At 37.4% G+C, this 12,825-nt stretch overlaps 1 protein-coding gene across 3 annotated transcripts in view; it reads right to left on the bottom strand.

The window, feature by feature from the left end:
* The window catches only part of LOC139479210 (uncharacterized), a 55,048-nt gene that overhangs the window by 22,417 nt on the left and 19,806 nt on the right, over window positions 1-12,825 (bottom strand). The window contains exon 1 of one of the 3 annotated variants that reach the window (XM_071262058.1): window positions 9,787-9,868. The exons of the other annotated variants lie outside the window; for them this stretch is intronic. The gene's annotated coding sequence lies outside the window, so the exon portion shown is untranslated. Of the gene's footprint in view, window positions 1-9,786; window positions 9,869-12,825 lie in introns of those variants that run through there. 3 annotated transcript variants of the gene reach the window in all.

Genomic DNA, 12,825 nt, shown 5'->3' with positions numbered 1-12,825 from the left:
AGAAGTGACCATTCCATTGATCAATGGGTCATGTCCATTTTTTCAGAATATAATTCGGAAGAATGATTTTAATTTTGGGATAAATTGATGCCAAATTAGAAAGAATGCCAATAAAACATCAACTTTAACTGACAGACACAAAGCATTGCAGAATCTGAATACTAACTACTTGAATGGCATTCTAGAAGTTGGCGAGGAAACAAGACAACATATAACTCTATGGATTACAATGTCTGGTTTATAGCATCAATGTTAATCTGCTGCTCATCACAACATATCATGTATATATACCGTATTCGACGTAATAAGCGCCCGCTCTAATAAGCATAAACATTTCAGGCTGTCAGCATAAACCACAAAATTTATCTTTCAACTCTGTTTTATTTCTATCACCAAAATGATATTCTAATAAAAGACCCCTATTTTCAATTTTGAGAGCTCCCTGGGCGCTTATTACCGTACATCCCATCATTTGGTTGTACTCATTCCAGCCTCAGAATAGCATAAGAACCGGTAATGCAATAGAGTTGTGTGTTTTCTTATTTGAATACTTCTGTAACATAATTGTCAAGCCGAATACCCGGGTTCGTTTCCCGACATGGGTACAATGTGTGAAGCCCATTTCTGGTGTCCCCCGCCGTGATATTGCTGGAATATTGCTAAAAGCTGCGGAAAACAATCCTCACTCACTCTGTAACATAACAGACCAAAATACTAGGAAACCTCTTTAAGTTAGAATAGTTATTTATCCTTCAATTTCATACTGTGATCAATTTAATCAAAACCTTTCCTGAGTATGATCGTAATAATAACAAAATACACCAAACATCTTCCAGAAAGTGAAAATAGAAAATCCAACCTTTGATACCACCCCCATATGTCTGCCACACAGATGACCGGAGAGGAGTACCTATAATCCATATCACCACACCAGATATCCACCGGTCAGCTTGATATACACACTCCCTACCTGTAATCAATACCACTGGACACGTCCAAACTGACCACTCACCTGGAAGCTCAGAATTGTACACAACCACCTTAACTACAGAGCAGTCGTTCACGGGTATTTTGAGACAATGTTTCATTAAGCCCCTGAGGCGGATGGAGGATTTGATGACTACCTTAAAACATGTATCTGTGATTGATCCTAGTTCTCGTGCCCCCCGGGCTGGATTAAAGAGTTGGTTTAGTTTAGTCAGGGTATAATTAAATTGGCCCTTGAAAGGTGATGTCCTTCATGTGTTTACACAAATTGATCAAGGAGATTTCATGTTTTATTGAAGCATATCAAATTTCAAAATTTAAGCATTCTTTTGTTTTATATGTTGTTTCAAGGTGTGTTCTATTTCCACAGGTGAGAACAATCCCAGGTGTAATTGGAGGGTATGGAAAACCACATCATGAAGGGAATGTTCACGGCCTTACAAGCCCCAGGCTGTACATACGTCGAAAGAGCAGACTTGCACAAGTCTCTATGCCAATAGTTATTAGCTGAAATCATAATTTCTAGAATTATATAAATAATAAGAACAAGTTGTCCCATAAAAGACCCTTAGAACCTAAACTTGCCTCCTATAAGGATAGAATGAGTACACACCCATGGACTTACCTTTCTGTAAAGCCTTGGAGCAAGGCTAGTGGTAGGGGTATGGGCATTTTCACAGCTGGTGCAATAACGCCTGTTTATATAAATTATGATGGCCAACTGTAGATATATACTTCATCTGTCTTATTTGTTTTATTGATTGTTTGTCTCCTGTCACTGTACAAGCTTTCTTTGTGACAATGTCAGAAGTACCTCTCAGCATACTGCTATATAGTTTCCGGGTAGTCTATAAGCAAATGTTGTCAATGTTCATCAATATCTATTTCAGTGGGGTGAGTACACAAGAGCCTGAACCATTTCAAGACGGTAAGAAACTTTAGTATACTTCAGCAAACAAGGGCAAAACGACCAAGCCAAAATGACAATTAAAAATATTTTTTGATGATTGCACACCTGTGTTAACGATCATATTGTAATCCAAATACACTTACAACAATGGTGTAATAATACAGGTGTGGGGGCCTAAGTTAAATAGCAATATATAAGTCCACCTTTATGTAGATCATAAACTTAAGCTTACAGCAAAGAGTTATTCTCATTACACTACAGCTGTCATAATGTCGGCTTAATACAACAAAAGCCATAACAATAAGATAATCTAGAATGGCTCATTATATAATCAGATAATAAAGACTAAATGTTTTTGATGCAGAGCCAAATAGAGATCATTACAAAAATCATTCAGATTGTTTAATAAATAATTCAAAGTAAAAAATCTAAGTGAAAAAACCAACTGTTTTTCAGACACTGGTTATACAGAAGTACTACTGAACCTTTTACAATATGATATCTTTCATGAGAAACTTCGGTAAGCCCTATCTGCAAACATAGTTATGTTGGCTTATTTGCCAACATAAATCTTAACACTTATCAATTTAGATATGCTTGTTAATTCATAAATCTATATCACAACATCCATGACTCATACAGTAAGTATAAATATTACCTGTTTTTTTATTCTAAGCCAACATAAATCATAACAATTAATTGTTCAGGTTATTTCAATTTTATTATCTATATCACAGCACCCATAATCTAATATGAAGACTCCCTGATTTCAATTCTAAGCCAACACAAATCGCAGCAATATTTTTTTCCAAATTTTTTAGAAAAAAAAATGAAATTCATAAATCTAACGCATAGCATCCTAAACCCACAGACAGACATTCCTTATCGCGTCCCAAGAGGTAAGCCTGCTTCTCACCTGTAATTACAGGTCATAGATCTCCCATCCCCTTTGATGTCTATCCCCCACACAGGTAACATGACAGCCCCGGGCAGCAGAGCAAGTGGTAATGGGTGGGTGGGAGGTTAGCTGTGGTAAGTATAAGGGGCTGACACATGTTACAACAATGGGATTTCCCAAACACTTATTGTCATCTGTTTTCCACTCTCCTTGAATGAAGTTTGAAGAAAGACTGATAGGGTGTTGGGAGTAATGGACACCATTAATGTGGGGAAGAATCCTACCTGGTTTTCAAACCACCCACATAGACATTTTTTCCAATTCATCCTAAACAGTGAACTTTAAGCATGGAAAGAATATGGGTAATTATGTTAACATAACCCAGAATATAAGGCTGGGGTTCATTTATGCCCTTGTAGTAAATACACAACAGACCCCCCCATTTCAGGCCTGAAATTCTACCAGCTTATGAGGCCTTTAACATTGGACAAACTGACTTGGGCTAGTGGGCTAGTGGGCTAGTAGGCTAGTGCCAATTTGCATCCTTGCAAGGAATCAGGGGATTAAGTATTTACACACCACAAAGGTCCATCCTCATCAGTATCAGGTCAGGGGGCACGTGTGGCCCAGTCGTCTAAGGCGCCGCGATTCGCTGTGCAGAGTTGCGTCCCTTGGGCACGCCAGAAACCTATTATTGTGGGTTCGAATCACGGTTCGCCCCAATTATGTTTCTAGGTTTGTCAGCACCATACCAGTGCTCATGGGTAAACGTCTGAGACCTGCATCACTTCGGGCTTTCCTCCCACACTAAGCTGACACCCCTTGATATAACTGGAATAATGTTAAAAGTGGCGTTAAACCAAACTCACTCACTCATTCATTCAGTATCATAAACCACATAAAACAAGAAAACCATGAGATAAGTGCAGACAAAGATTGATGCATCCTCATCACGTACCAGGCTGGGTAGACACTTCGATGAGTGAGTCGGTGAGTGAGTGAGTCGGTGAGTGAGTGAGTGACTATTGTGCAATGCAGCAGTGCTCACTATTCCAGCTGTATCATATTGTGGTTTGTAAATAAGTCAGTGAGAACCAGGAAAACAAGTGGTTGATAGCATAAGCAACAATCGGTGACACCAGGGTGTATCATAGTGTGAATACAATGCTTCTTAAACTTATATATACTACTCAATGTTGGATAGAGATATGGAGACATTTAAAACTGTTCGTATATACATATAAAAATATAAGTGTTGTTTATTGTTTAATAACTGTGGATAGAATGACTAACACTAACTCATCTATAGCTTCACATGGCATTCTCCTATGTGGGGAGTCCAGGTTAAATTAGTCCCCAGCAACCTGTGCTTGATGTACACGGTGACTTAAATGATTTTGTGTAATCACATGTCCAGACGAAATTATTTACAGCCCACCATCATATACATAGAATAATGCTGAGTGCCTCATTAAACAACAACATATAAAAGTGAAGTGGCATGCCAGTCCATATATCAAAGCGGAGTCCTCCTTTAAGAGTTATCAAATGTAGATCATTAACTGAATACAGCATACACACAATACTTATTAACGAAATGTCAGAATAACCTCACTGAATGAAGCTGTATACAATACACACCCATTTTGATACGGCACAAATCACAGTTACATCAGCTCACTGTAATTCCATATTCTTGCAACACCCTGTTCTATTCATGCCTCGAGAATAGTAGTGACGTGGGGTCAAGTGAATGTGTTGTCAGATTCACCTTGAAAACGTCAGTGGAAACCAACAACTAACTGTCAGCTCAGTAGTTCAAAGGAAGCAGTGTGTGAAATTGTAATTCAAAACATTATGTTTTTCTTCATTGCAAAGCTGCCATGACCTGCAGTGAAGATCATTCAGTGTGAGTTACCTCCCAATGGAGTCTGTCAAATTTTGTTTTCATAGCTAACAGTGAGTATGGTTTAACGCCACTGTTAGCAATATCCCCGTCATAGCGTGGCGGAGACACCAGAAGGGCTTCACACACTGTACCCGTGTCGGGAATGGAACCAGCATCCTCGGCTTAACAAGCGAACACATTAACCACTAGCTTATCCTACCACTCCTCATAGCTAATAAACAATAACAGGACAAGCCTATCAGAATTAACATAACCATTCTACAATAACAGATGGGGGCGGACAGGTAGCCTAATGGTTAAAGCGTTCGCTCGTCACGCTGAAGACCCGGGTTGGATTCCCGACATGGGTACAATGTGTGAAGGCCATTTCTGGTGTCCCTCGCCGTGATATTGCTGGAATATTGCTAAAAGCGGCATAAAACCATACTCGCTCACCACAATAACAGATGACTGTTAGTTCAAGCTATTAATGGGTTAATTCAGGGTTTGTTTTCATAAAGACTTGATGAAATAATCAAAAATTCAAAACTGACATTTTAATAAAAAGCAGACAAATAAACATTAAAAAAAGAAATTTAATACCCAAAAACTGACTTGATAATGACTCAATTTCCAAATGAGTAGCAAAGACATGTCCATACTTGACAGTTAACAGTTTGGAAAGGGGTTAATTACAACTCTCTATATGTTAATAATTGTCACACTTCTGTTTACAAATATGACTGTGCTCTACATTGGTACCTATCACACACAAGAACATACAATAGAAATAAGACATTAAGCCCAAGTCCATCAATACATCTCAAGCACCCTCGACCATCCTTAATGAACTTTCTCTGTCCACTTCCAACATGCCCGTCTTCTATCACTATAAAACATGACATTAACTGCAGTCACCCACATCAGTTAGACCATTAAATCTCAATAACAACCTCAAATGATTTGTAGTTTATGGCTATCATTTTTAAGAAAATGTCATAAAAATGCATATCACAAACACTAAATTAATCAGTTCACCATTCTGGGAGTTATCAATAACATTTACCTTTGATTTTAACAACACTCTCACAATGAAATACCTAAGCCTGACTTAACTTTATTCAGATATAAAAAAAACATTTTTCTACAATCTGATCAGAATTATGAAAGATGATACTGATTCTGATCCAATTTCAAAGAGGCAATTAAGTCCCAATTTGGGAGGTAGTGGGCACTGTGATGGGGAACAAGAAGACCACCCACATCTTCGATGGTGTAGGTACTGGGTACAAGGATGTTCTCTATAGCTGTATCTATAAGAGAGATCTACATGAGTTGACTTAAAGGACTCAATGATTTATGGGAATTTAGAATTTATAGAGGGATTTATATTTTGAAAATTTATACACTTTTTCTTTGTGATTCGTAAATCATCAACATCACTAGTCCACTAGTCGCAAGACATCATATTTCTTCAGTTATTAATATATACCCCTCAACTTTTGATAGGGATAATCCAATATGTCAGATATATTTAAATATACACTTGACGCATGAGAATCAACTTTGTGTATAATGGAAAGATAAAAATATCCCTATCCAATGTGGTTTAGTGTATTAGCGCCCCCTCCAAGGGGAAAATGGATTCCATATCATCGCAGAAATGGGCACTAACCTACTAAACCATGTGGGCTATGAACATGCATCTTCCCAAGGCAAGGGAGTTAACTGACTTTAAAAGTCCAGTTTCCACCCTTGCCGAACTAGGCTGGAATTCCTGGGCTCGATCGTAGCGCCACCAGTGGTTATTACCAGTTATGTCCTTTCTATGCCTCTCCTATGGACCAATCAGATTCAACCTCTCGTATCACTTGCATTTGCTTCAAACAAAATGGTGGCGCCCAGTCAAGACGTTCTGATTGATAATCAAGATCTATATTGTGATAAAACGAGTCTTACATCGCGAAGTGCATCAAATCACGTGAGCACCTTGATTAAAAGCATGAAAAGATTTAGAAAATATTTGTTGACAACGAGTTAGCGGTGCACATGCTTTGCAAATCCTGCAGTCGACCGAAATCTGCATGACAGTTTACGAACTGGATTTCGATTTCTGTGCGTGATTTTGATTGGACTATGCATAGACTCGTTAGTCCAGCCAAAATGTAACTCCATAATACCAGCCTAGTTCGGCAAGAGTGGAAACTGGACTTTTATAGTCAGTTAACTCTCTTGCCTTGGGAAGATGATGAACATGATGCCACCCGTCAAGATCCAGGTCAGAATAGCTGTCAGCTATCCACACTTGCTTGTCATAGGTGCCGACTCATGGGATCGGGTGGGTGGTCAGACTCGCTTACTTGGTTGATGCTTGTCATCATATTCCATTTGAGTGGATCGATGTACATGATATTTAACACTGGATTGTCAGGTCCAGACTCGATTATTTACAGACCGCCGTCATATAGCTGGAATATTGCCGAGCATGGCGTTAAACAACAAACAAACAAACATCCAGGGCTTACTACCCTCTCATCCAAATCGAAATGTCTACATAACTGTCCAACCTTGACACTTGCAGATACAGGCAGTACTAAAGAAAACCACCTGCTTAAAGTTACAAAAACCACTAGTCTGAAATGAGCCGTTGTCTCATAGCACACCACTCCTTGTGTCAACTCCTGCATATAGACCACAAAAAAATATTATTTGTTCTTTGTAATATCGAAACATTTCAATATAAAATAGGAGGAAGTGATTTCAGTGAATCAGGTGTCAGTTTGTTGTGGCCTTAGGATTCAAATTTCACACTTTTTCATTTCCCTTATTCAAACAATAACACAGGAAGATATTCCATGTCCTCAATAAAGGTTGGCCAGCACAGATTTTTCCTGCATTGAACAATACCAAGATATCACAGTAATTTTTGCCTCTTGGGTTTGTTCTATGAGATGTAGCACACGGCTGATGTTGACTGAACAGGTTCATCCTTTAGCAGGCAGCTTGACACCCAACAGAGAGTCTCCGCCTTGAAGCATATTTCAAATCAAAAACACAATTCCTATTGTTAGAAAAGTCAAATAACATTTGGACACCTTAGAATCACTGGCTGACTCTGATGCTCTGATGTCTTCCTGATGAGTGTGTAGGGTTTAATGCAATGTCAATCCCAAGAAAAATGGGCTTCACACATTGTACCCATTGGGGTATCAAACCTAGGTTTTTCAACAAGACAGACCAACACTTTAACCGCTGAGCTACCCTCCTATCCCTCTTCCTGATGAGGTGTTTGAATGCCACACTTTTCTCACCTCAACCGAAATGATAAAACTACTGTAAAAGTTTAGAATTTTGTGAAGACCTTGGCCCACTTGCACAAAGCTATCTTAGCACAAGGATGTTCGTATATCCCATACTTTTACATAAACTTATGATAGTCATAGCGCTAAGATCACTTTGTGCAAGTGAGCTCTGTTAAGGCCCAATTTCACAAAGCAGCCTTCACGTAGTTCTCTGACTATCGTAAGTCTATGTTAAAATATGGGAGTTACGACAATCGTAGCTCCAGGATCCTTTTGGGAAACAAACCTAAATAGCCCAAACATCAGTAGTCTGCAAACCTCGCCTTCATGACAATAACTTTTGGGAACACCTAATGTAAATAAATATACCTGTCATTTGATAAATGAGAGATAACGATAATCTGGAAAATGTCACTGCAGAATGCTCAATTGAAACTAAGGATGAAAGAACATTTGTCATGACCAATAGGGTTTAAATGATAAAAGTTTAGTGGGTGCCTAAATTCAAGAACCCAGGACCCCTTTAATTCCTAGCACTGGTTACTGGGACTCTGTATTGGCATTTTGTCAGAATACATACATTATATCCATCTCACCGTTCACGTTGGACTGGGTATCTAAATGTGACTGGTCTATTGGTGGAAATTGATCCTTTCCCTCGTCTCAAGACCTAACTCTGTCTCATCTCTCAAATTTCTGGTATCAGATCAAATTTCAATTATCAGAACTCAGGCGTGGATAGAACTAATGATTATTTTATAACAGAGTCCAATATCATATAGTATAAGTCATCAACATCCTTAAATACAAGTATTAGTGTGACTGATAATACACCAACTAAACAATCATGCCCTGTTCAAACTTTTCTATGTATTCTACTCAAAAGAAGTTAAAGAACATCTGATTTCATGACATATTACTTATAATTATATTTTGAAAGAATTTGGTGTTCTTTTGAGTAGAATACTTGAACAGGAATGGCAATCAACAAATACTTGGGTCAAACTGCAGGCCAGAACAAAATGCAGGCTCTTAAATCCAGACATCGTTGTTTCAACTACATTCATCGAGGTAACCTATAATTCAGCCCATGAGCTATTTAGTAAATTATTTTCATTACATCGATTGTCACTGCATGTCCAGATTAAAGGGTTCGGATTGACAAGGTTTACCTGATATATTCATTTCCACATGTACTGCTTCTATAATATCTTGAGGATATAAATCTACATTAACGTTTGTCAAGAAAGCAAAGTGTCCAGATTAACAGGGGTCCTAATTAACAAGGTTTACCTGATATATTCATTTCCACATGTACTGCTTCTATAATATCTTGAGGTTATAAATCTACATTAACGTTTGACAAGACAGCAGTGTCCAGATTAACAGGGGTCCTAATTAACAAGGTTTACCTGATATATTCATTCACACATAATATCTTGAGGATATAAATCTACATTAACGTTTGTCAAAAAAGCAAAGTGTCCGGATTAACAGGGGTCCTAATTAACAAGGTTTACCTGATATGCTCATAGCCAGGTAATTATTGGACACAGTGCAATACAAACTGGAAAATGCAATACTATATATCTTGAGGATATTAATCCACATTAACATTTGTCAAGAATGTAAAGTGTGCAGAGTAATAGGGATCCTAATTAGCAAGGTTTTCCTGATATGCTCGTAGACAGGTAATAATTGGATATAGTGCAATATAAATAGTGATATGCATCGCTACTACAATATCTTATATGTATCTACATTAACGAATCAATAAAGGAAACGATTAAACTTAGCTCACCTAAATGTCCACCACATGGTAATTCGCAAAATACACAGCTCCCATCTGATAAACACCACAGCAGTATTTACACATCAGTGTTGCCGGTTACACAGCTACATCCCTAACCAGAGGAACATAATAACCCGCCTGTACGCGTGGACGACAGGTCGAATTGTGAAGCGATGTCAATGCAGTGAAAGGCCAACGCGCCAATCTCTCTGCGTCTTCATATTGAAGGACGCCAAGCTAATGCCTTGGTAGCATGTATTGTAAACATTGTTCATTGCAGCAAACTCACCTGAGAAATGTCTACCTGTCAGGCAATTTTGTGAAATGTAGAGATTTTCTGCTCCACAATACTGAAATTCTATCCACAGAAAAACAATCGTCCTTTGTACCAAGATATCCACTCACGCAAGCAATGTTTGTAAATCACCTTAAGTTCATTAGAGGAGATCAAAGGCATAATGGTTTTGACAGGTGTGAAGGAATCGTTTACATACTTGGTTAGTGCAGCTTGCATCATTGCCAGGTGTAGTTTACTTAATATAAAATATTTATCTACATGTGTCTTATTATCGAAATGTATCCATTCAGATTCATTCAGAATAAAAGAAAATAGTATTGTATGTATCTGAACAGTCTACCACACCTGTAATTCCATACAAGGAAATATTTCAAACAAGTATCTATTTCACTATTATATTAAAAACCTACTGTTGGTACTTCAAAGTTAAGTCTTAAAATTGTCATTAATGATACAAATAATTCTTTTCATATACTTCAAGTCAGAACAAGCTTTTCTTCACAGTCATTTTCATTTTAACCTTCTCGAGGAGTCTTAAGTTACTTAACTCTTGTCAAGGTTCACAATTGTAACCTTAACAGATATTTGACATTTTGACAATCCAATTTTCTTTCAGCATAAAACAAACATTCAAGGTGCAAAGCAAATAACAGGTTTGTTCTTATACTTTACAGTGAAAACAGTCACATTTCAAATGAATTTAAAATATGATGTCCTTTTTTTAAACATTTTTTTATACAATTCAGACAATTTGTACATTCCTCAATAATATCATTTCCAAAGAGATTTGACAAGCTTTGGAATGTTGAATCAGATTGCATAGCAAGATACTATCAGAGAACCAACGCATTTCACACTGCCAAAATCTTAACAATAGAGATTTTCTCATTAATGATTTTGAATGTGTATTCAAACAACCGAATGTAATACTTACAAAACCATTAAATCCTAGTCAAGGTCTAACGAACATTAGCCATACAAGAGGCTTTACAATTTAACCATGCTGCCAGTCATAAAATAACTGTGCAAGTGAGGCATATGTTCTAAAGTGTGCCATAATGATATAAAATATAGAACATAGTAAGATATACAAATCTGATTGCAGCTGACAAATCTATTCGGAACAATGGTTACTGTTGACAGAATTTATCAAGATGTAGACTAACATGTTGGGGTCCATGCAAGCATGATGTTAGCCGATGAAGCTAACATACCATAGATTGTTGTCTAATCAAGCGATACATCTCATTAATTTTCAACACATATATTATCTGTCAACAAAGTATTGAGTTACTGAGCTCCTTGGCTGACCCAGGCCCATTCCACAAAGCAATCTTAGCGCTAAGGTGATTGTAACTCTCATGCTTTAACATAGACTTCCGACAGTTGGAACTCTACGATAGTTTTGTGGAACAGAGTCCTGCAAATCTGAACTAGAGATATACTGCTGATTCTGAATTCAATCAAACAATGATAATAGCTGTCTGTTCTGTTAAACAGTATATTAAGTGCACAAACACATCAAAGATCCTCAAACTTGAAAATTGAGACAAACACAGAAAATGTGAGAAAAGTATTCAGTTTATACAGAAAATGTGGGAAAGAATTAATACAGTGCTGAAAATGTTAAAAGAAACTGTTTAAAGAACAGAATGTGTGGACAACTAAAAATATAATCCTAATTGAAGAAAAGCTAAAAAAATATAATCATAATGGGCGAAAATACTTCCAAATATTGAAAATTGGAGATAAAACCATCAAATGTATTAAAGGTCACAAAAATATGCATTCAAAGTGTGGATGAAACTATTACATGTACAGAAAACGATCTGAAATGGTTACAAATACTTAAAATGAGGACAACACTATCAACTTACACACAAGGATGATAAGACCTGTTCAGAATGTACTGAGAATGTTTCAAAGGTAGTCTCACACACCTGCAAGCGTTCCCATTCATGTACACAGAATCCAAATCAGAAATGAAGTTCATCCATCAACCTCTCCCGACAACACTGACAAGCACAACTTTCCAACCAGCTTTTTCTGCCCTCTACAGCTTCCTACAACTCAGCTGTCAACAGCATCTATAAATGTGTGTTGACAAGCTATCAACAACGCTATTAGCTATGCATACACATCACTTAACTGATCCAACAATGTATATAGAAGTCCCATTGACGACACTGCCATGTCGTTCATGCACAGTGAAAAACAACAGCCTAATTAGGGCACTTGCTAGGAAAATGTCATCAGGTGTGATGTGCTTGATTGACAGCACTGAGATTGACGATTTCCTACATGTCACGGCTGAGCTAAATGTACTTGGTGCATAATTATTGTAAACATCATCACTCTGAAACCGTTTAGTTAGATTGGCTGTTGTTATATTGAATTGTGGTTAGCGGATTAGAGATAAGCTAGCCTGGTTAATTGGATGATCTCTGTAGCTGGATCTTCAGGGAGGTGAGATTGGCATTGTTTTAGTCAGTTTACATATCATACAGAATAATTCCAAGTTTACATGACATGTTGAGCTTTTGTAGGCTGCCTAGAGCTCTCTCTTGTCATATTGAAATGTTGGTTTGTATTTTTTAGGTACCACAGAAGTGTGATGATTCTGCCCTTTACAGCTTAAACAACTTTACCATGGGAGAATTATGGCGAGAGAAAGATTTAATTTACTAATTCATACTTAGCTCAGATTTATTCCTTCTTTTACAGATGAGTTTATTCTTATTTCTGCAAGA

This window comes from Haliotis cracherodii, unplaced genomic scaffold, assembly GCF_022045235.1.
Source record: "Haliotis cracherodii isolate W230 unplaced genomic scaffold, xgHalCrac1.p SCAF_4, whole genome shotgun sequence".
NCBI lineage: Eukaryota > Metazoa > Mollusca > Gastropoda > Lepetellida > Haliotidae > Haliotis > Haliotis cracherodii.
Note: the sequence above shows the minus strand (reverse complement) of the source record. Positions and strands in the feature narration are given on the sequence as shown.